At 41.5% G+C, this 24,186-nt stretch overlaps 2 long non-coding RNA genes across 2 annotated transcripts in view; one reads left to right on the top strand and one right to left on the bottom strand.

The window, feature by feature from the left end:
• The window catches only part of LOC137379537 (uncharacterized), a 178,252-nt gene that overhangs the window by 143,520 nt on the left and 10,546 nt on the right, over window positions 1-24,186 (bottom strand). The gene's annotated exons all lie outside the window — the stretch shown is intronic.
• On the top strand, window positions 5,771-23,269 carry LOC137379535 (uncharacterized). Its single transcript, XR_010976850.1, has 4 exons — window positions 5,771-5,863; window positions 6,284-6,436; window positions 14,807-14,964; window positions 20,415-23,269. It is a non-coding gene; the product is annotated as an uncharacterized lncRNA (long non-coding RNA).

Genomic DNA, 24,186 nt, shown 5'->3' with positions numbered 1-24,186 from the left:
TGCACTGGAGAGGGTGCAGAGGAGATTTACCAGGATGTTGCCTGGGCTGGAGCATTTCAGCTATGAAGAAAGACTGAAAAGACTAGGGTTGTTTTCTTTAGAACAGAGAAGGATGAGGGGAGACATAATTGATGTATACAAAATTATGAGGGGGATTGATGGGTTAGATAGGAAGAAACATTTTTCCTTAGTGGAGGGATCAATAACCAGGGGTCATATATTTAAGGTAAGGGGCAGGAGGTTTAGAGGGGATTTGAGGAAAAAAAATTTCACCCAGAGGGTGGTTGGAATCTGGAACGCATTGCCTGAAGGGGTGGTAGAGGCAGGAACCCTCACAACATTTAAGATGTATGTGGTGAGCACTTGAAATGCCATAGCATACAAGGCTACGGGCCAAGTGCTGGTAAATGGGACTAGAATAGTTAGGTGCTTGATGGCCGGCACAGACACGATGGGTCAAAGGGTCTGTTTCTGTGCTGTATAACTCTATGACTTTATGGAAATGTTCCCCCCCATGTAGCATTTTGCTCATTTGGAATTTACAAGAAATTATTTCCCCCACAATGTGGTAAAAAGCAGAAAATTCCCCGTGAGAACATAGCTTGAATGTGTGAACACCATCAAACTTGTGTTATCAGAAAAATGAGAGTCAGCATCCAATAAAGTACTGGTTTCACACAACAGCATTGTAACACTGTGCAATGTCTCTGAAAATTGAAGCGATTGTCTCAATTTTGAGAGTTTGTGGCAATCTTATAACAATAACTTGCATTTACATAGCACCTTTAATGTAGCAAAATGGCCCAAGACACTTCACAGGAGTATTATCACATAAAATTTAACACTGAGACACATAACAAGATATTAGGACAGGTTGGTCAAGGAGAGAGGTTTTAAGAACATCTTAAAGGAGAGGAGGATGGTCGAGAACCAGAAAGGTGAAGGAAGGAAAGTCCAGATGTATTGTGAAACTTAAACTGACTGCAAATTTGGAGCATGAAATTCTTGATCTATTGATCCAGGCATGCGCATTATCCCCTCTTCAGCAAGAATATTACAGCTCCAGTCAGCCAGGAGCTAGCCTTCTAAAACATATTTCTATCCATTTGGAACTCAAACTACAGCTCCTGGCCTGAGATGAGGAACAGCACCTTTCCTGTACCTTCTATGCAGGAAAGTTTAGAATTAGTCTGGATGTCCTGATCCTCTTTTCTTTCACCTCATATAACTGACATGATTTTAATCTTATGTCCCATTCAATAAAAATGATCAGAATTTAAAATAAATCTAAGATAATGATTGACAAAAATAAAGGACATAAGTAAAATGATAGAAAGTTCCTAGAAATATTTAAGTATTTCAAATTTGCAAACTATTTTATATTTACCAAGCAATTTAAAATGAATTAGCCAGGACATGTCTATTGTTCTACTTATGAATCTCAGCTATCAGCCACATCCCATTACAATGCTACATCTTGACAAGGATCAAAGCAATGCCCATAAAAGGTAGTGATTATAAGCACAGATAGTAATTGAAACAGTGGGTATTTCCAATGGTAATAGAATTTATAACCCCATTTACCACACTGGATGGCATTGTAGCTTTATGAGCTAAAAGGTTTGTTTAAATTTGCTATATTCACATGTCATATGGTAAACTTGGGGGGATCTTTATGACCTCCTTTTAATATAGAGGCATCACATCTTCTCACCATTAATCCTTTTAGACAAAAAATACAACATGAAATCAAGTACACTGATTTGAGTTTCTCTCTGCTTGGAAGCAGAAAAGTCAGATTTAATTACAATGTTCCTTTAAGGCAGTTTAATAACTAGTTATCCACAGGATTCTTCTGACTGTTCATTGCAATCTGAGCAGAACATCCACCAAAACCCTGGAGAAGCAGCGTACAAACTGTTTACACCATTTTCCCAGGGTTTACGCAGATTTTCTGTTGAAATTACAGTGCACAATGGGGAGAGTCCTGCAGAAATTAATGATGATCACTGTAACGAGTTCTTTTATATTGTCTGATGCAGTATAAATGCGATGTGTGGAGTCCAGGTTGTTGAAGATCTCAAACAGGTTTATTACAGCTAAACCATTATACAATACAGAGCTAACTATTTGTAGAACCTTAATCTGGGTGTCACAGTTGCAGAGTGACTCTGGGTTTGAGTCACATGACTACATTCTGGTACTTAACTTATTAGCATACTAAGATCTTAAAGGGACATCACTCTTAAAGGTAATCATATAACAATCACCTCAACTAACATGCGATCAGTTGTTAAAAATGCAACTGAAATAGTGATTTGTTGCAGCAACATGCTGATGTAGCAAAGCTCAATGCCTCAAAATGGCAGAGAATGTATTTGTCCTGCAATTGTCTGACCTGGAGAGTTCAATGTCAACTTTGGATGCCTGAAATGGAAATCCCCTTACCAACATCTTTCACCTTGTTGAGTGCAAAATGATAGCTTTACATTTGCATCACCTAAATCTTATGAATGAGCATGAGGGGGTTTACTAGCATGAACTGGAAGGGAGGGAGAAGAGAACCAGTGTGAATTGGCGGGGCATGTGTGGGGGAAATACCAGGAAGAACTGGCATGTGATCGGGGGTGGAGAAGAGAACCAGCGTGAACTGGCAGAAGTGTGGGTGAAACATTACTATTGTGAACTGGGAGATGAGGGGGAGAAAGATGCCTTTGTGAACAAATGGGAGAGCAGGAAAGTGTACCTCCGAATTATTGAAGCAACCATATAAATAAACATCCTTAAAATAACTCAACAGGTTCAGCAGCAGAGAGTTCCTGTATATATATCCACTGTGGCCCAAAATTTTCCAAAAGAAGTGTGGGAAACCCCCTCCCGACCCCCCAAATTATTGCAAGAGTCTACGTCTTTACAGGCAATAGAATGTTGGGTGTGCCTGCAGTTCAAGTTATAACAAGTCCATGACACAATGCACTTTCAGTGCAACCACAGCAGAAATTTTCCAGGGAGGTTGCAGTCCCTCCGCCAGGTGCAGAAGTGGGAGCCTGCACTGCCATGGTGGGCAGCGGGACCCTGGGGGCAGAGTTGTTATGGCGGTGGTGCCTTGGGTTTGGGGGGTGGCTATTGCCACCTGGAGGCTCCTCCGAGGCCCATGGGCACCCATTCAGGATCTCCACCTCCAGGAACCCTTTGGGAGACCACTAGGATTTACCTGGCGGTCTCCCCATGTGGCAGTGGGCCCTCTCGACACGGGCAAAATGCCCGGGCGGGGCAGGAGATGGCCCTTAATTGGGGCATTAAGTGGCTTAATTGGCCAACCAGGTTCCTGCTGCTGACAATATGCCATGGTGGCAGGAAGACGTCGGGCTCCCCTCCCAAAGCCTTCTTTCACCATATTGCCAGCTCTCCCACCTCCCAGTCTGTCTCCAATGGGCTGGGAGAATTCAGTCTCACATCTCAGAGGCTTGTATTCAGCATTTTGTTTTGACTGATCAGCTGTTAGGAGACTGCGCCAGATTTTTTAAAGTTGTCGAGCAGCATCTGTTAGTTATCTGAATTGGCACATACGCAACATCTGGATTCTCTTCAATGAATCCACAAGCTAAGTTGGTAGCCATGAAGATTCCATTCAAGAAATTAAGATATTTGAAAAAATTGCAAAACACCAAGCAATACAAAGCAGCATTACTTTGAAGTCTTGTTGTGGTAACATCTCACTCTGCATTGCGGTGCTTATCAGTCCACTTCAGGAAGAAAGCAGAGATATATGGGAGACAGCAAGATCACATTATTCAGTGCACACAATGAGGATCTTGATAATTCCTCTATCATATGCTTAGATGTTTGACTGTAGAGGCATACTCCTGCTTATAGGGGACTTAAGATACCTTAAGTGTAGTGTTGTGTGACATAGGGCTGTATTTTACGAGATGGGATTGAAGGCCAGGGGGTGCATGGAGTATCACGATGGGTGGCGGGGGGGCAGTGGGACAGAGGGCCCGTCACCTCTCTGTCGCCCAACGATCTTCCCGGGGGCAGCTTTCCCGCCCAGAGGCCGTGAGGCCCTTAAGTGGCCAATTAATGGCCAATTAGGGGCCTCCCCACCACCGCTGGGACATTACCAGCAGCAGGAGGGGGGCCTCTGCCACACGGGGAGGACACCTTGTAAAACGAGGACTCCCACCAGGAACCAATTCACCCCCAGGACCACCCACCCCCTGGACTGCAAGACCATCCCAGCAGTCCTCCCATGTCGGGGCCTTCTAGACTGGCCCCAGCGACCCCACCTCGCCTACCTCTTGTCGGGGTTCCACCGCTGGGCTGGGTCAGAGGCGTCTGCAGTACCGGCAGTAGCCAGCACTCACAGTGGCGCTGCTGAACTGTTGGCCCTCTGATTGGCAGGCAGCTCTTGGAGGAAGGATCCCCGTCTCTTTAAAGGGATGAGGATCCTGCCTTCTGAAACTTACATTTAAAAACACTGGAGGATTGCTGCGGGGGAACCGCGAAAATGCAGAGGTGCGGTTCCCCCGCACCTTTTTGGCCTGGCATCAGGAGCCCTGCCTCCTACACAGAATACAGCCCTATAATGCAGTGTCAGATCCAAGTGGCATTGGACTGTCTCCTCCACAGGTTACCACATTACACCCTTTAAAAGACCATGAAGAACATGCAAACAAACAAAACTGATGGATAAATAATGATAAACTGGTCTATCAAATCAGTCCAATTCAGTCATGTTACAGCTAAGCAAATGACCCTCAATGCTCTCATCAACCAGCAGCCATAAAATCTCCTGGGACAGGCAAAAAGCAGTTATGAAAAATTCGGGGGCCGATTTAAGGAAAAAGGAATTTATTTCTGACCCCTAAAGGTATCAAAACCAAATTCCAGCAGGTAACAGTGACCTCAAAGAATATCATCCAACATCACACCTCTCTTTTATCCAGAAACTAAAGCTGAAGAAATGGGCTACCTTTGCCCCTTTGGACATTATAGTTGGACATTATGGGGCACAGTTTATGTTAGATTGTACTAGTATTTCCAGCGCACTTTATCCAAAATTACTGTGATCTTTTATGCTAGTAGCGAGCCCCACCCTCAAAACTGACCATGTATCCAGATCGAATTATTCACCATGGCGATTTTTGCGGCCCTTCCAACAGGCTCTTAAAATTAATTTTTTTTTTGGTGCAAAGGCATTAATAGGCATGTTTTCAAAGCTATTTACTGTTAAAAGTATTTAATTTAATAAGAAACCAAATTCTGTACAACAATGAAACTTGTGATTGATTCTGTGTAGTTATTTTTAGTCATTTTCTGTTATTCAAAATCAAATTACTCCCAGGTGCTGCACTAGACACTTAATAAAATTACTTATTTTTGTGATAAAGCCATTTTCAGTTGTATTAACAAAACTGCACCAAGCTATCATTCTTAAATATATCAAGGAATATATTTTATTTCAAGAAAAAAAAAATTACGTTCTAAAACACTGCCTGATTGCGCTGGTTCAGAGACAACTTTACGTTTGTGATAATGCAAATGAGTTTTACTGGAAACTTGAATCAGAAAATTAATTTGGAAAAATAATGAAATTTTGATTGCAATTTGCGGTTGGATTGCTGAATGTGTCCAACGCAAAAACTCCACCCCTGTAAGCTTAAATTGCAAAGTGTGCAGAAATGTTTTGAAACTCTGAACAAGTCCTTGGTTCTCAAAACAACTTTGATTCTCAAAAACTTCTCTTAACTTTAACTCGCACCCCAACTGCAAAGGATATCTGAGAACAAGAAGAAAAAACTTCAAGAGCTATGAGATCTGATCACTCTTCTTCCTTGATGCTGAAATCCTTGGTTTTAAGGTTGCATGCATTTATTGATTTGCTTGATGCTTGTAAGAACTGTTTAAATCATTAAATAATCACTTTTTGATTAACGAACCTACTTTCTTTGACGACTGTCCAGGTTCATGAATCTTGACATCGGTATACCTATATCCATTTTTAACGTTTGCAATGAATCCACACCCACTGCATGCATCAGCAATTTATTCTAAAGGTCTTTAATGTACAACAAGAAAAAAAACCCTGAATTATAACCTAACTCAATGTTCGTGTAACTTACATACATGGCCCCTTGTTTTCCCTATCTGATGGAATTCAAATAATCTGTCCAATGTACACAATCTAGACGCTTTATACTTTTAAATATTTTAAATTATGTTTTTCTAGAGCAAAAGACCTCTCAGCCTACTGTGATAACTAAGTGTTTTTTTAAACTAGGTATTCATGTGATGGCCTTCCTCTGAACTTTTTAGGACCTCGATACCTCCCACCATGTGAGGGGACCAGAACCAGACACAATATTCTGGATGAGGCCTAATCATCTAAAACAAGGACATTATGGTGCTTTTGTTTAATATTGGATCGTCCTAGGTAAATATGAATATTCTACTTGCTGTCATTATAACCGCTCAACATTGGTCATGAACCTTTAGAGATAACACCTAGGTCTCTTTCCATCTCAACAGACTTTAATTCAGAACATAGCATGGTTTCCAGATGCTTGGCATTAGACCTAGCCATATGCATAATGCTAACTTAACTACAATAAATGCTCTCTTCCAATGTGGTCTCATTCTCAATTTGTATCTAGATTAGATTGTAGGTTTTCTTTCTCCACAAGGGTTTTGACACCAACGTCGATCTTCATAGCAGCGATCATAATGTGATTAAATTTTACATTCAGTTTGAGGGAGAGAAGAGTGGGTCCAAGACTAGTTTTTAAAATTTAAATAAGGGCAATTATGAGGGCATGAAAACAGAGCTAGCTAAAGAGAACTGGCAGACATTTATGAGGATATTTCAGAGTACACAGAATAGATACATTTCAACGAGAAAGAAAAATTCCAAGGGTGGGACCCGCCATCCTTGGTTAACTAAAACAGTTAAAGATATTATCAAACTTAAAGAAAAAGCCTATAATTGTGTAAAGATGGGAGGCAGGTCAGAAGATTGGACAGGATATAAAAAACAGCTAAGAATGACTAAAAGATTGATAAGGAAGGTAAAATTAGAGTACGAGAGAAAGCTAACTAGAAATATAAAGACAGATAGTAAGAGTTTCTATAGATAATTAAAAAAGATAAGAGTTAACAAAGTGAGCATTGGTCCTATAGGAAGTGAGTCTGGGGAATTAATAATGGATAATAAGGAGATGGCAGATGAATTGAACAGGTATTTTGCATCGGCCTTCACTATTGAGGAAACTGGTAATATCCCAGTATTAGCTGTAAATCAGAAAATGGAAGGGAGAGAGGAACTCAAGAAAATTACAATCACCAGGGAAATGGTACTGAACAAATTGTTGGAGCTGCGTGCTGACAAGTCGACGGGTCCTGATGGACTTCATTCTAGGGTGTTGAAAGAAGTGGCTAGTGAGATAGTTGATGCATTAGTTTTAATTTTCCAAAATTCCCAAGATTCGGGGAAGGTTCCATTAGATTGGAAAATAGTGAATGTAACTCCTTTATTCAAAAAGGAAGGGAGACAGAAAGCAGAAAACTATTGGCCATTTGGCTTAACATCTGTTTTAGGGAAAATATTAGAAGGTTTTATTAAAGATGTTATAGCAGGGCATTGAGAAAAATTCAAGGTAATCAAGCAGAGTCAACATGGTTTTGTGAAAGGGAAATCATGTTTAACCAATTTATTGGAGTTCTTTGAGGGAGTTACATGTGTTGTGGATGAAGGGGAACCGGTGGATGTATTGTACTTAGATTTCCAGAAGGCATTTGATAAGGTGCCACATCAAAGGTTATTGCAGAAAATAAAAGCTCATGGTGTATGGGGTAACATGTTGGCATGGAGAGAAGATTGGTTAACTAACAGGAAACAGAGTAGGCATAAATGGGTCATTTTCTGGTTGGCAAGATGTAAATAGTGGTGTGCCACAGGGACCTGAGCTGGGGTCTCAATTTTTTACAATTTATATCAATGACTTAAATGGAAGGACTGAAGGTATGGTTGCTAAATTTGCTAATGACAAAGATAGGTAGGAAACTAGGTTGTGAAGAGGACATAAGGAGGCTGCAAAGGGATATAGATAGGTTAAGTGAGTGGGCAAAGATATGGCAAATGGAGTATAATGTGGGAAAGTGTGAAATTGTCCACTTTTGAAGAATAAAAATGAAGCATATTATCTAAATGGTGAGAGATTGCAGAGCTCTGATATGCAGAGGGATCTGGGTGTCCTAGTGCACGAATCACAAAAGGTTAGTATGCAGGTACAGCACATAATTAGGAAAGCTAATAGAATGTTATCATTTATTGCGAGGGAAATTGAATACAAAAGTAGGGAGGTTATGCTTCAGCTATACAGGGCATTGGTGAGATCACATCTGGAGTACTATATATAGTATTGGTCTCCTTATTTATGGAAGGATGTAAATGCATTGGAAGCAGTTCAGAGAAGGTTTACTAGACTAATAACTAGAATGGGCTGGTTATCTTATGAGGAAAGGTTAGACAGGCTGGCTTGTATCTGCTGGAGTTTAGAAGAGTAAGAGGCGACTTGATTGAAACATATAAGATCCTGAGGGGTCTTGACAGGGTGGATGTGGAAAGGATGTTTCCCCTTGTGGGAGAATCTAGAACTAGGAGTCACTGTTTAAAAATAAGGGGTCGCCCATTTAAGACAGAGATGAGGGAACTTTTTTCCCTCAGAGGTACGTGAATCTTTGGAATTCTCTTCCTCAAAAGGCAGTGGAAGCATAGTCTTCGAATACTTTTAAGGCAGAGGTAGATAGATTCTTGATAAGCAAGGGGGTGGAAAGTTATCGGGGGTAGGTGGAAATGTGGAGTAATCAGTTCAGCCATGAACATATTGAATGGCAGAGCAGATTCGAGGGGCCAAGAGGCAACCCCTGCTCTTAATTCGTATGTTCGTATGTTCATGTCATTCGTGAATTTACAGACAGTGCGCCAAAATCTTCATCAAGATTGTTGATATATAATTGGGAAGAGTACAGCTCTAACACCCTACAGGACTTCACTAGTAATCTTCAGTGTTCAAGAATGCAACCAATTCTCTATCCAACCTAGGATCTGCCCTCTAATCCTACTGAGCTCTATTTTATGCAGTAATATATTATGTGGCACCTTATCAAAAGCTTTTTCAAATATCCAATGTCTGTGCAGCTACCTTTGCCCATCAACCTAGATACATTCTCAAAGAACATTGTTGTCCATTGGATTGTAAACAAAGATGCATAAAATTATGTCATATTGTCTCTAGAAATCTAGAAAAAGTAATTATTTTTATATATCCAATACATTATTACATTGGGCATAAGGAGAATTTAGAATTTGGAATATTGGAATATTGGCTTGGGTCAATTATAAAAAGAAGGTTGCATCTTGGCACTTCATCCTTAACTACTTCCAAAATTAATAGTCCAATTAATAGTCCAATTACAAAATCCTGGAACTCCCTTCCTAACAGCATTGTGGGTGTACCTACCCCAAATGGACTGCAGTGGTTCAAGAAAGCAGCTCACCACCACCTTCTCAAGGGCAATTAGGGATGGGCAATAAATGCTGGCCTGGCCAGTGACGCCCACATCCCATGAATGAATTAAAAAAAACTTAACTGAAACTTAATAAAATTAATTCAAAACTAGCAAAGAAAGTAAGATTTTATAACAATTTGCACTATGCCTGCAATAAGGCAATCTTGTCCTGTTGGTAAACACACCTTCCTGACTCTCAACTGAATGTCCCAGTTGTTGTGGGAATTCAGCCTCCCTATAATCCTCAACTAGAGTCACAAGTTCAGAACATGTTGGAAATGCCTTTTGTCAGTTTTCAGCTAGGACACCAGATGGCACTTTGCTCCATCACTGTGTGTCTGTCATTTGCCAGGTGCAGTCATGCACACAGATGCAGGAATTCAAAACACAAAAAGAAACATTATGGCAGTGATTTTCAAATGATGCCCAAAATGGGCAAGATGTCTGCTGCACCTGCCCAATTGCTGCAGCAAGAGCACTGACCAATTTTCATGGTCAGGCTTAATTTCCAAACCTTAGGCAATTTTGATGCAGCTCTCCATTTGGAGAGGGATGCAAAAATGAGTGCTCTACTGTGGAGTAAACCACTGCAGAAAAAGAGGGGTAAGGTGATCCTAAAGGAGGGTTGGGTGTTGCAGAAGTTGCCTTTTGAAGGTCCAGGATGCTCTAATGAAATGGTTCTTCACAGGGTGAAGTAAAGAGCATTGGTGAGCATGAGTAGATAGGAAGAGATGGAGTGAACTCCACAGAGGGTGAAGAAATGCCTGCCCTCAACCTAGGAACCTAGTTCATAGAGCCTCAGTCTTCAAAGAATCAATGAGTAAAAGATAATTATCTCAGGTGCATGTGGTAGAGACAGTTTCCACACATATGGTTGAGATGATTTGACAAGTGGGAGGAGTCTATTGCAAACATCTATAACACAATGCAAGAACTTTGTAATGCTATTCAGAACATGCCAGAGAGTGTGGGTGTCCAAGTGGTATCTATGGCAATAAAAGACCCAAAAAGATACTAAGGTCCAATACACATGTTGAGATTCACCCTAACACATCACTTGTATCGGGCTTTCAATGCTTAATTTGAACTATTTAGCTTGTTCTCACACTGACCTGCAGCACTTCTGAACCTGCGCCCAGTACCAGGGCTACAAGAAATGGTAACAGATGTTGCTGTCTCTCATGAAAGTGACAGTCAGCTTTAAAGGTCCCTTCAATGCCAGCATGAGGGAGCTTGAAACCTGGTCCCAGCACCTCTTGACATAACAAGAAAAAGGATACCAGAAGTGGGACTCTTAGGAATAGCACTGTGAATAGAACCTCACTGAGATGAGAGTCACTTTGAGTGCTTGAAGGCTTCAGCAGTAATGCTGGACTTTGAATATGTAAATTAAGAAAATGAATACTTTTAAATAAAACTGTCAGTGATCTTACCTGCTGTGCGGGATCTATCGCGCGGTAGTTCAAGATAATACGCCAGACGGGCCACTCGCGTGGTGGGGGCAGGCTCTGCGATGCTGGTAATGGTCTGTGCGTAGGCGCTGGCGCATTTTTAAAGGGCAGCCAGACCAGCCGCTAAATTTAAATATTTAAAACTATACCTCCCCCATACACCGCAATAAAAAATATTATCCCTTTACTGCCCCCAATAACACTTACAGATAATAGTTGCCCTCTCCCCCCAAAGATTACATGCAAGACTTGACCAACTGTCGAAAGTGCAGAGGTCACTCGTTCGCCCCTACCACCCGCCCCTACACTATTAATGCACATTTGACCCCCCACTACACTGAAAATCCAAAGATTCCCCTTCCCCACCTTGGTGGTGCCAGCTTTCCCTGGACGGGAAAGTGAAGGCACGTAAGTGCTGGTTGCCGCTCGGAAGATCCCGGGCAGCAGGTAAGATCGCTGACAGTTTTATTTAAATGTAATCATCTTCTTAATTTACATATTCAAAGTCATGTCCCATCACCCTGTGCCGGGGGAGCCACCACAGAGCCTCACCACTGCTGGGAAGATCGGGCCCGGCAATCCTGGTGTTGGGCACCGTGGCAGACCGCTGCTGGTAGAATCTTCCAGTCCCCCCTGCCACAGATCCCGATGTCAGGACTTCAACAAAATCCAACCCAGTGAGTGTCTCCAGTGAGAAAGACATTGTTCACTGGTCTAATTCATTGGAAGCAGGATATGTAGGAACCTCTGTTTTCCTGAATTATGGTCGACAAATTTAATATCCAAATAAAGAGGTCAGATTGATTTTTGTGCTTATCTTAACCTTGAATTTTTAAAGCCAAGTTCAAGACGCAAAAAAGAGTTTTCTCTATATTATTGACTTGTTCATCCCTTTGAAGGAACTTGCACACCACCTGCTGGTCAAGTACCACCATACAGAACAAACATAAAATAAGCTGTCGAGAAATCTTTGAAATGTGACAATGTAATAAGAAAAACGCACTGTATTAGTGTATTCAAGAGTGATTAACACCATCAGACACACACTGTCCACTACACCAACACCAGACACACACCTTCCGCTACACCAACACCAGACACACACCGTCCACTACACCGACACCAGACACACACCTTCCGCTACACCAACACCAGACACACACTGTCCACTACACCAACACCAGACACACACCTTCCACTACACCAACACCAGACACACACTGTCCACTACACCAACACCAGACACACACCGTCCACTACACCAACACCAGACACACACTGTCTACTACACCAACACCTGACACACACCATCAACTACACCAACACCAGACACACACCGTCCACTACACCGACACCAGACACACACCTTCCGCTACACCAACACCAGACACACACTGTCCACTACACCAACACCAGACACACACCTTCCACTACACCAACACCAGATACACACCATCCACTACACCAACACCAGACACACACCATCCATTACACGAACACCAGACACACACTGTCCACTACACCAACACCAGACACACACTGTCCACTACACCAACACCAGACACACACTGTCCACTACACCAACACCAGACACACACCGTCCACTACACCAACACCAGACACACACTGTCCACTACACTAACACCAGACACACACCGTCAACTACACCAACACCAGACACACACTGTCCACTACACTAACACCAGACACACACCGTCAACTACACCAACACCAGACACGCACCTTCCACTACACCAACACCAGACACACACTGTCCACTACACCAACACCAGACACACACCATCCACCACACCAACACCAGACACACACCTTCCGCTACACCAACACCAGACACACACCGTCCGCTACACCAACACCAGACACACACCGTCCGCTACACCAACACCAGACACACACCTTCCGCTGCACCAACACCAGACACACACCGTCCACTACACCAACACCAGACACACACCTTCCGCTACACCAACACCAGACACACACCATCTACTACACCAACACCAGACACACACTGTCCACTACACCAACACCAGACACACACTGTCCACTACACCAACACCAGACACACACCATCCACCACACCAACACCAGACACACACCTTCCGCTACACCAACACCAGACACACACTGTCCACTGCACCGAAGCCTTCAGATGTACATTGCAAACTAAAAGATAGATACTGTGGTTTATATTGCCAACAATAAGCCACATATTTCCTTCTATATTACTTGAGATCAGTCTTGTCTTTCTGGTTCTATTCCCACTCCAAATGTTTAAAATGTAAATTTATATACAATTTGTTTTCTTTTGTTGCATTGTTTATTGATCAGGAAAGTCTGAACAGGCAAGTACTCTGTTCTGTAGAAAGGAGATGACTGAGGAGTGATATGGTAGTGCTGTTTAATATTATTAAAGAATTTGATAGGTCAGACTTATGGAAGGTGTTTCCAATTGCTGGTGAGACCAGAACTGGGGGACCATAAATGTAAGGTATTCATGAATAAATCCGGTAGGGATTTCAGGAGAAACATCTTTACCCAGACAGATATGAAAATGTGGAATTTGCTACCACTGGGGGTAATTGAGAGAAATAGCATCAATGAATTGAAGGAGAAATTAGATATACACATGATTTAGAAAGGAATAGAAGGGAGTGCTGATAGCGTTAAATGAAGAGGGGTGGAAGGAAGCTCACATGGACATAAACATTGACATTGACTAGTTGGCTGGAATGACCTGTTACTGTTCTCTACGTTCTTTGTTACTCTAATCCTGCCCATCACCATGAATCTGGTAAATGTGTAGCAGGATTGTAAAGAGTGAAATCTTGTCAGTGCAGACAGTCTGCTTGCTGTCTATGTCAGCCATGGATCAGTTGGTAATATTCTTGCCTGAGTCAGAACATTGTGGGTTCAAGCCCTGTTCCAGAGACTTGAGCACAATTTCTTGGCTGACACCTCAAAGCAGTACTGAGAGAGTGCTGTGCTGTCAGAGACATTGGGCTGAATTTTACTGGTGCGCCGCAAATTGTGGCGGCATGGTCTGATCTCGGCAGCCCGCCCGCTCGGAGCGGCCCTCGCTGAACCCCTGCGATATTTCGCACAAGGGCTCATTTAAATGGAGGGGGTGGAGTGACTGCCCCCCGATGACATAGAGGGGGTGGAGTGACCGCCCCCGATGACATAGAGGGGGTGGAATGACTGCCCCCGATGACATAGAGGGGGTGGAGTGATTGCCCCCGATGACATAGAGGGGGTGGAGTGGCAGCCCCCGATGACATAGAGGGGGTGGAGTGACCTCCCCCCGATGACATAGAGGAGGTGGAGTGATTGCCCCCCGATGACATAGAGGGGGTGGAGTGGCCTCCCCCCGATGACATAGAGGGGGTGGAGTGACCGCCCCCCGATGACATAGAGGGGGTGGAGTGATTGCCCCCCGATGACATAGAGGGGGTGGAGTGACCGCCCCCCGATGACATAGAGGGGGTGGAGTGGCAGCCCCCGATGACATAGAGGGGGTGGAGTGACCTCCCCCTGATGACATAGAGGGGGTGGCCTCTCTGTCCCCGGCAATGGCAGGCGAAGGCATCGGCACCATTTTTAAAGGGCTTCAAGCCCTGACAGATTATCTGCATTTTTAAAGCCACTATCACCTTTCATTTGAATAAAATCAGTTCATTACACATCAAAGCCTCTCTTCCACCCCCGCAATGATGAAACAATATATTTATTTCTCTCTCACACCTGAAAAACCATTTTGGCAGGTCCCGACCTTTCAACCTCAAACTTTTCACTCTTCGTCCTTCAACCCTTCCCACCAGCCCCCCAGCCAACTGAATCCAATTGTCTGTGTGGACATCCAAAGGCGCAGGAGTTCCAGCAGGTTGGCGGAATATTGGCATGGGATGGCCGTCAGGACCAGGTAAATTTATTTGCATGTTTTTAAATTAATTTTAATATTAAAATGAATTTTCCAGGCCCCCCTGTCATGATCCCCATCGCTGGAGGGCTAGTAAAATTCAGCCCGTTATCGTTCCAATGAGGCGTTAAATCAAGGTCTATGGTTACACAAGCAAAATACTGCAGCTGCTGGAAATCTGAAATAAAAACAGAAATTGCTGGAGATATTCAGCATGTCAGGCAGAATCTGTGGGAAAGTAACTGAGTTAATGTTTCAGGTTGATGATCTTTCATCATGAACTGGAAAAAGTTAGCAATGCAACAGGCTTTAAGAAATTACAGAGGCAGGGAAAGGGCAGGGGGTGGAAGGCAGTGGAAGAAGAAAAGGATGATAAGGTGGAAAGCCCTCCCTCCCAGAACCACAATAGTGTTCCCCTTGTCCTCACCTTCCACCCCACCAGCCCTCACATTCAACAGATCACTGTTCGTCATTTCTACCACCTCCAGTGTGATGCCACTACCAAACACATCATCTTCTAGCATTCCAAAGGGACTGGTCCCTCCACGGCACCCTGGTCCACTTCTCAATCATCCCCTCCCCTTCCCATTGCACCTGTCTGTGCAAAAGCAAGAGATGCAACAACTGCCCTTTGACATCCTCCCTTCCCACTGTCCAGGGTCTCAAACATTCCTTCCAGGTGAAACAGTGATATACTTGTACTTCTTTCAATTTTGTATACTGTATTCGCTATTCATGATGAGGTCTCCTCTACATTGAAGAGAGCAAATGCAGATTGCATGACCGCTTTGCGGAACACCTCCATTCAGTCTGCAAGTGTGACCTAAGCATCTGGTCACCCACAATTTTAATTCTTTTCCCCACTCCCACTCTGACCTCTCTGTCCTCTATCTTGCAATGAGATGCTTCTTTATGTTGTTTGATACAACATAAATGAGATGCGTGGAGTTCAAGTAGTTGAACATCTCAAACAGGTTTATTAAACAGTTAACAACTATATACGGTACTGAGCTATCTATTTGCAGGTCTTGCCTCTTGGTGTTACAGTTACAGAGAGAGACTGGCATGTAGTCACATGACTACAACCCGGTACTTAGCTCATTAGCATACCAAGATCTCAAAGGTACATTACTCCGAAAGGCAATGACACAACAGGCCTCCTACAATGTTCTAATGAAGCCCAATGTAAGCTTGAGGAACAGCACCTCATCTTTCAATTAGGCACTTTACAGCCATCCGGATTGACATTGAGTTCAACAATTTCAGATGATAACCTCTGGCCCCATTTTTTGAACAGTAGCTGTTGGTAATGATTCTGCTATTTCCATTTACACCTCCTTTACACTCATCTTTTGTTACTTTACTTGTCACAGTACCATCTCCTTTTGTCTTTCACCATCAACTATTTTGTCATTTAATCTCTCCTGCCTTCCAACCCTATCACGGACCTTCTCTTTTGTTCTTTCCTCCCCCATCCCTCGCCACTTTCCCTGCCTCTGTATTTGCTTAAAACCTGTTACATCTCTAACTTTTTGCAGTTCTAATGAAAAGTCATTAACCTGAAATGTTAACTCTGTTATTTTTCTCCACAGATACTGCCTGACCTGCTGAGTATTTCCAGCATTTTTCATTTTTATTTAAATTGTTACACTATGGTTTATGGAGAAACTGCAGTGTATTGATGAAAGAGCTCAGAAAAACGTTTGTGTTCCTCTCTCATCCTCTCCTAGAATTTAGGACAGGTGCACATTTAAGATGTTGATGCCCCTTTCTCCCATTTTTGGTTCTTTTATTAATTCCTTGTACATGATAGTTGGCGAACTCTGTTTCATTTATTCTCATGCTCGCTTTAGTTTTCTTCTCCCCACTATTTGAAGTGTTTAAAAGGGAAAACTCCCATCTTTGAACACTGTGTGGATGATTGAATCAACAGGAGTAGAACATTATCCTGTCAGCACCCTATTCTGTTGAGATGAATATTCAAGTTAAATTAACATTTGCTGAAACTACTATAAAAATGAAAGTAACAGGTTCACCAGGAGACCAATTAATTAAATTGCAAGGACTCAGCACTTCATAACTCATGAAAAAGTGCTTGTGAACCTCTAACTCTTTAATGCATGTATCATCACTGCCACCCAGTGGCAGTACTATTAACATGGAATTACATAGGATATACAGCATAGTAACAGGCCACTTGGTCCAACCAGTCCAAGCCGGCGTTCATGCTCCACTCGAGCTTCCTCTCATCGTTCCTCATCTAAATCTATTATCGTAACCCTCTACTCCCTTCTCCCTCAGATGCTTGTCTAGCTTCCTCTTAAATGCATCTACATTATTCGCTGCAACCATTGCCTCTGGTGGTGAGTTCCATATTCTCAGAAGTTTCTTCTGAATTCCTTATCGGATTTCTTGGTGACTATTTTATATTGATGGTCTCTAGTTATGCTCTTTCCCACAATGGAAACATTCTCTCTGTATCTATCCTATCAAAACCTTTCATAATTTTAAAGACACCCCAGTCTTCTTTGTTCAAGAGGAAAGAGACCCAACTTGTTCATCCTTTCCTGATATGTATACCCATGCATTTCTGGTATCATCCTTGTAAATCTTCTCTGCACCTTCTCCAGTACCTCTATATCCTTTTTAGAATATAGCAACCAGAACTGCATGCAGTACTCTACAAGTATGGTCTAACCAAGGTTTGATACAGGTTTAGCATAACTTCCCTATTTTTCAATTCTATCCCTCTAGAAATAAGGCCTAGTGCTTTGTTTACTTTTTTGTGGTCTTGCTAATGTGTGGCGCAACTTTTAATGATTGATGTATTTGTACTCAGAGATCCTTTTGTTCCTCTACCCCACCTGGACTCGCACCTTCCAAGAAATCAGTGATCTCCCTATTCTTCCTACTAAAATGTACTGCCTCACCTTTATCTGTGTTGAACTTCATTTGCCAATTATTTGCCATTCTACATTTTTATTAATGTCCTCCTGTAATTTGTTGCAGGCCTCTTCAGTATTGACTATACCCCCACTCCACAATTTGGTGTCATCCACAAATTTAGAAATTGTATTATTGATTCCAAACGTGTGCATTGTGAACCACAGTGGTCCCAGCACTGATTCTTGTGGAACACCATTTCCTACATTCTGCTACTCTGAATAACTAGCCTTTATTCCCACTCTGCTTTCTGTCTTGAAGGCAGCTAGCAATCCATACTGACACGTCCCCGATTCCACATTCTCTGACCTTATACAGTAGTCTATTGTGGGGCACTTTATCGAAGGTCTGAAAATCCAGATAAATTACATCTACTATATTACCATTGTCTAACTGTTACAACCTCAAAAATTAAATAAGGATGATCAAGCAAGATTTTACCTTTGGAAATCTATGCTGACTATTCATTATTATATTTTTCTTTTCTAAATGTTCTATTCTCTCCTTTAGTAGGGATTTCATTATTTTTCTTACCACCAATGTTAAGCTGACTGGTCTATAATTCCCTGGGCATGTTCTGTCACCCTTCTTAAATATAGGAATTACATTCGATATCTGCCAGTCCTCTGCACTACAACTTTTTCTGATGAATTATTAAATATGTGTAGTAATGCCTCTGCTAACTCTTCCTTAGATTCTTTTAAGATGCATGGATGCAATCCATCAGGACCAGGGACTTTATTCTCTTTGAGTTTGATTAGTTTATTTAATAAATCCCCTCTTTTAATTTTAGATGCACTTATTTCATTACCTAGCTCATCATTCAATGTCATGTTGTTCTATCTCCCTGGTAAATGCTGAAGTGAAATAATTATTTAACATTTCTGTTATCTTTCTATCATTACCTTTGGTATTATCCTATCTATCCCTAATGGTCCTATTCCCATCTCAGCCTTTCTTTTTTATAGATATGCCTGTAAAATATTTTAATATTTTGTTTTATGTTCCTTGATAACTTAATTTCATAGTTCCTCTTTGCCTTCCTAAATATTTTTGACTACTCTTCTAATCTCTTTGCATTCTCTCTTATCATGCACTCCTCTGCTTCTATGTATTCAATGTTTGCCTCTTTCCTAACCCTCAATTGTTCCCTTATGTCTTTATTCATCCATGGAGTCTCACTAGTGTTGAGTTTGATCTTTCCTTTTAGTGGAATATATTTTTCCTGCACTGTGTTGAACGCCGTTTTAAATGTTTCCCATTGTTGTTCTACATCGTTGTTTGCCAATATTATTGCCCATTTTATTTTCCCAAGTTCTATTCTCAGCCCTCAAAATCAGCTTATCTCCAATATAGTAACCTGTTTTTTGTCATACTTATGTCCTTCTCTAGTGTCATCTTAAAACGTGGTCACTATTGCCTAGATGTTCCCCTACTTTTACTTCTGTTATCTGCTATGGTTTAATTCCCAGTAATAGATCCAGTAGCGAATATTCCCTTGTTGGGCGTTTTACATATTGGTTTAGAAAGGAGTCCTGTATACATTGTAAGAACTCCATTCCTTTACCCCCTTTACCTACTTCCTCTGTACAATTAATATCTGGATAACTGAAATCCCCCAATTATTCTATGCATTTTGCTCAATTCCCTAATTTGTCTGCATATTCCTTCCTCCAACTCCCTTTCAATTTTAGGTGGTCTGATCCTTTATTATCTATTATCTCTATCCATATGGAATCTATTTTCATCTTGCTGATAGCTACGTCCTTTTTTTCTACAGCCATTATGCTATCCCTAATAAGTACAGCTACTCCATCTCCCCTTTTTCCCTCTCTATCTTTTTTTAATATATTATACCCTGCAATGTTTAATTTCCAGTCTTGATTTTTCTGTAGCCATGTCTCAGCAATCCGTACTATGTCTGGTTCCTCCCTACACATGACTGCCTCCAGCTCCCATGTTTTATTACAGACACTGTATTGCTGTACCAACATTTTAACTCATTTTTATTAGTATTTCTTCTCATCTTATGTTTAACCATCTTTTTAGACTCCTGCTCTATAACTCTACTATTCCCTGGACATCAATATCCTCTCTTACTTTATTCTTTCCAATGCTCTCCTTCCCTGTTTTGTTTATATTTAGGCTGTTCATGTTTTTTGTAGCTCCCTCCCCCAATCTTGTAGATCCCTCCCTCCATCTTGTAGCTCCCTCCTCCCATTAAATTACAACAAACAAACAAAAATCCACAGCCCAAAGATGAAATAGGGAGGGTAAAGGATGCACTTAGTGCAAGACAAATAATAGTGTTAGCATATCAGTGTAGTTATATGGCATGCAGCTAAATGTAAAACTAACTGATGATTGCTGATAAATTAAAATTTATAAAGTTCAATGAATCATTGCTCACCTGTTGCTGTATGCAGACATGGGCAGGAAATGGGTTAAATGTTTTTTGCATTTTCAAAAGAGATTGAACACAAAATCTCATGTTTTTACTTCTCCTGCAGGAATGAAAGCTGGGCCTGTAGAAGAGATAAGCAGCTGCATCCATTTCTTATCTAGTATGAAAGAGTCCTTAAATGGTGAAATATGGTACTGTCACTGTGTGAAAGCCTCGTGAAGTTGGTCCAGTGACCTCGAATGAGGAAGATGTAATGGTGATGAATGATGTAATAAAATCAAGGGAAGCATTATGTGAAGTCATCTCACGTATGCCAATCAATGGTACAACTTAACCTTACACAGAATATATACATCATGTAGTTTAGAGAGGGAGTTGCATGCCTTATTAGGACATTTGGGTATGTGATTTGTAGTGATAATAATGATGATGATGATGTTAGTTAGTTCTTCGCAGATGAAGATCAGGGAAGATTTGGCTCCTTGGGTGCTGGCATACTCGCTGGTGTATAAATAGTCCAATTCTAGATCTGCAGGTTCTTGAGCATTTGGGGTACAGGAATTCTTAACCTTGGGGAACCCGGGCAGAAGCAGCTTCCTTCTGTTTTTGACGTTTCTCTCCTACAGCTTTCCGTCTCAAACCTGCACGTAGCATTCCTGATTTTTGAGTGCCAGTTTTTCCTGTCAGCAGCTTCCTGCTCCCACGGCCTTTGTTTGATGTCAGCCAAGGAGAGTTGTTTCTTCAGCTGGTCCTAGAAACGATTTCGTGGAGCACCTCAATTCTGCTTTCCAAGGCAAAGTTCTCCATACAGCTCTGCTTTTGGCATTCTGCTGTCTTCCATGCGTGACACATGTCCTGTTCAGTGCAGCTGTCGTAGGAGAATGCTCTCAATGCTACGTAAATTCGCTCTTCTAAGGACTTCAATATTTGTAATGTAGCCCTGTCATTTGATATTCATGATGGACCGCAAGCAGCATTGATGGAAGCATTCAAGTAGCTTAATTTGTTTACTGTACAGGACCCAAGACTCTGAGCCATGCTAGAGGATAGTGATAACAACAGCTCTGTGCACTTGGATTTTCATGGAAATGTGCAAGGAGTGACTTTTCCAGACTCATTCAGAGATTTGTAGTTCAGAAGATTATAAAGAGATGTGAATTGTAGCTGATCTTTGGATCCGACCCAGGACATCAAAGTGCTGTATGCTCGATAGGCCTCATTTCCCAGAATTAAGTTTGCTTGGTTTTTGTATGTATTTGGAGGATTAAGTAAGCAAGTAACTGAATAAGCAAAACTTTGCTTCTGAACATATTACATCATTGAATGAACACACCTCAAGCTAGAAAGCTAACCATGGCCTGGTGGATAATACCATCACTTGGTTTAATGTAAAGCCATGAAAACTGGAAGATCCCAGTTTCAATCTCCAGGCTGTGTTGAGCTAGCTCATCTAATTTGGGCCAGGGTTAGAGGTGCTACAATTAGCTTCAGCACATATGGGGGAGAGATACAGCCAGGGTCAGTCCTCATGGCTGCCATCCAGAGTTCTCAGGAGTAAACTTGAAAGTCATATGTACAATAATAATCTAGTAAACAGAAACCAACTTGGATTTAGGTATAACTTATAGAAACTTGCATTTCTATAATGCTTTTCACAACCTTCCAATCGCAATGAAGTACTTTTGAAGTGTGGTCACTGTTGTAATGTAAGAAACGCAGCAGCCTATTTGTGTAGAGCAAGCTCCCACAAACAGTAATGGCCAGATTACCTGTTTTAGTGATTTTGGTTGAAGGATAAATATTAGCCAGGACACTGGGCGAACTCCCCTGCTCTTTGTCAAATAGTGCCATTGGATCTTGTATGTCTACCTGAGAGGGCTGACTGGATTTAAGATTAATGTCTCATCCAAAATACAGCACCTCTGAAAGTGTCAGCCTAGATTTTGTGCTCAACTCCCTACAGGGGGACTTGAATCCACAACATTTTGACTCAAAGATCAGAGTGCTACCCATTGATCCTCAGCTGATTCATATATACCTTACAGAGCTATTTAAGGTGGTGAATGGTATTGCTTCAAACTAAACTGTGGGGTGAAGGAATAAAAGTTCAAACTAGTAAAAGGCAAATCTAAGGTTGTGGGCTAACTAAAGTCTTCTACAAGTTCAACTTTACCTCCTTCCTGCTGTATTCTGTGCCTCTAGATACAAAAAGTTCACTGCCACCCTTAATGACCTGTGTACCTGTATACCAAACTACCCTCTGATCCTCTACTCTGTTTAAAATCTTACCATTTAAAATGCATTTCCTATTGTCCTTCCTCATCTTGTGTTCAATGTAAACATTTCATAGAGTCATACGGCATTGAAACAGGCCCTTTGGCCCACTGAGTCTGTGCTGACCATCAGCCACCCATTTATACTAATCCTACATTAATCCCATATTCCCTACCACATCCCCACTTCCCTCAATTCTCCTACCTCTACCTACACTAGGGGCAATTTACAATGGCTAATTTACCTATCAACCTGCAAGTCTTTGGCTGTGGGAGGAAACTGGAGCACCTGGCGGAAACCTACACGGTCATAGGGAGAACTTGCAAACTCCATCCAGGCAGTACCCAAAACTGAACCCGGGTCGCTGGAGCTGTGAGGCTGACCACTGCATCACTGTGCCACCCCAAACTTATCATTAATTTTTATTATCATAGAAGTCATATAAAAAGACCTTTTAGCTTTGGACAACCTGGTGACTGTGCAGTCTATCTATGTTCTCATTACTTCAGTATATGGCATCACACAATTAAATCATGTAAATCATGATACTGTTTCCATCCTTTCAAAGCTTCTACAATTAGTGAAATAAGTTAATGTATTAATAAAGTTGGATTAATAATACTGGAGTATGTTAAATATTTAGTATATTCAAGCAAAATACTGCAGATGCTGGAAATCTGAAATAAAAAGAGAAAGTGCTGGAAAAACTCAGCAGGTCTGGCAGCATCTGTGGAGAGAGAAGCAGAGTTAAAGTTTCAGGTCCGTGACCCTTCTTCAGAATTGGCAGACATAAGAAATGTAAAAGATTTTAAGCAAGTAAAGTGGGGGTGGGGCAAGAGATAACAAAAGAGAAGGTGTTGATAGGACAAGGTCACAGAATAGCTGACCAGAAGGTCATGGAGCAAAGACAAACAATATGTTAATGGTGTGATGAAAGACAAAAAGATGAAATAAGCACAAAAAATAAAAGAAAAAATAACTGAAGATAAAAGTAAAATGGGGGACCCGTCATGCTCTGAAATTATTGAACTCAATGGTTCAATAATTGAGTTCAATAATTTCAGAGCATGATTGGGCCCCCCATTTTACTTTTATCTTCAGTTTTTTTTCTTTTTTCTTTTATTTTTTGTGTTTATTTCATTTTAGTTTGTTCAGTTTGTTTCCACTGTGCCTACCCACTGTTTTTTCATGTTTGTACTTGTGGCTGTTCAGTTTTCAATCCGTTAACACCCTATCTGTACTAATGCTTTGTCTTTCATCACACCATTAACATATTGTTTGCCTTTGCTCCATGACCTTCTGGTCAGCTATTCTGTGACCTTGTCCTATCAATACCTGCTCTTTTGTTATCTCTTGCCCCACCCCCGCTTTACTTGTTTAAAATATTTTACATTTCTTATATTTGCCAGTTCTGAAGAAGGGTCACTGACCTGAAACGTTAACTCTGCTTCTCTCTCCACAGATGCTGCCGGACCTGCTGAGTTTTTCCAGCACTTTCTGTTTTTATTTAGTAAATTCAGTTTGCTGCCTCATATCCCAAGATTTTAGAAAAAGTTTCTGATGCTTTAAAGAAATGTTGCTAATATTTTAACAATAATATCAAT

Source organism: Heterodontus francisci, chromosome 18 (assembly GCF_036365525.1).
Source record: "Heterodontus francisci isolate sHetFra1 chromosome 18, sHetFra1.hap1, whole genome shotgun sequence".
NCBI lineage: Eukaryota > Metazoa > Chordata > Chondrichthyes > Heterodontiformes > Heterodontidae > Heterodontus > Heterodontus francisci.
This window is presented reverse-complemented; position numbering and strand designations above follow the sequence as displayed.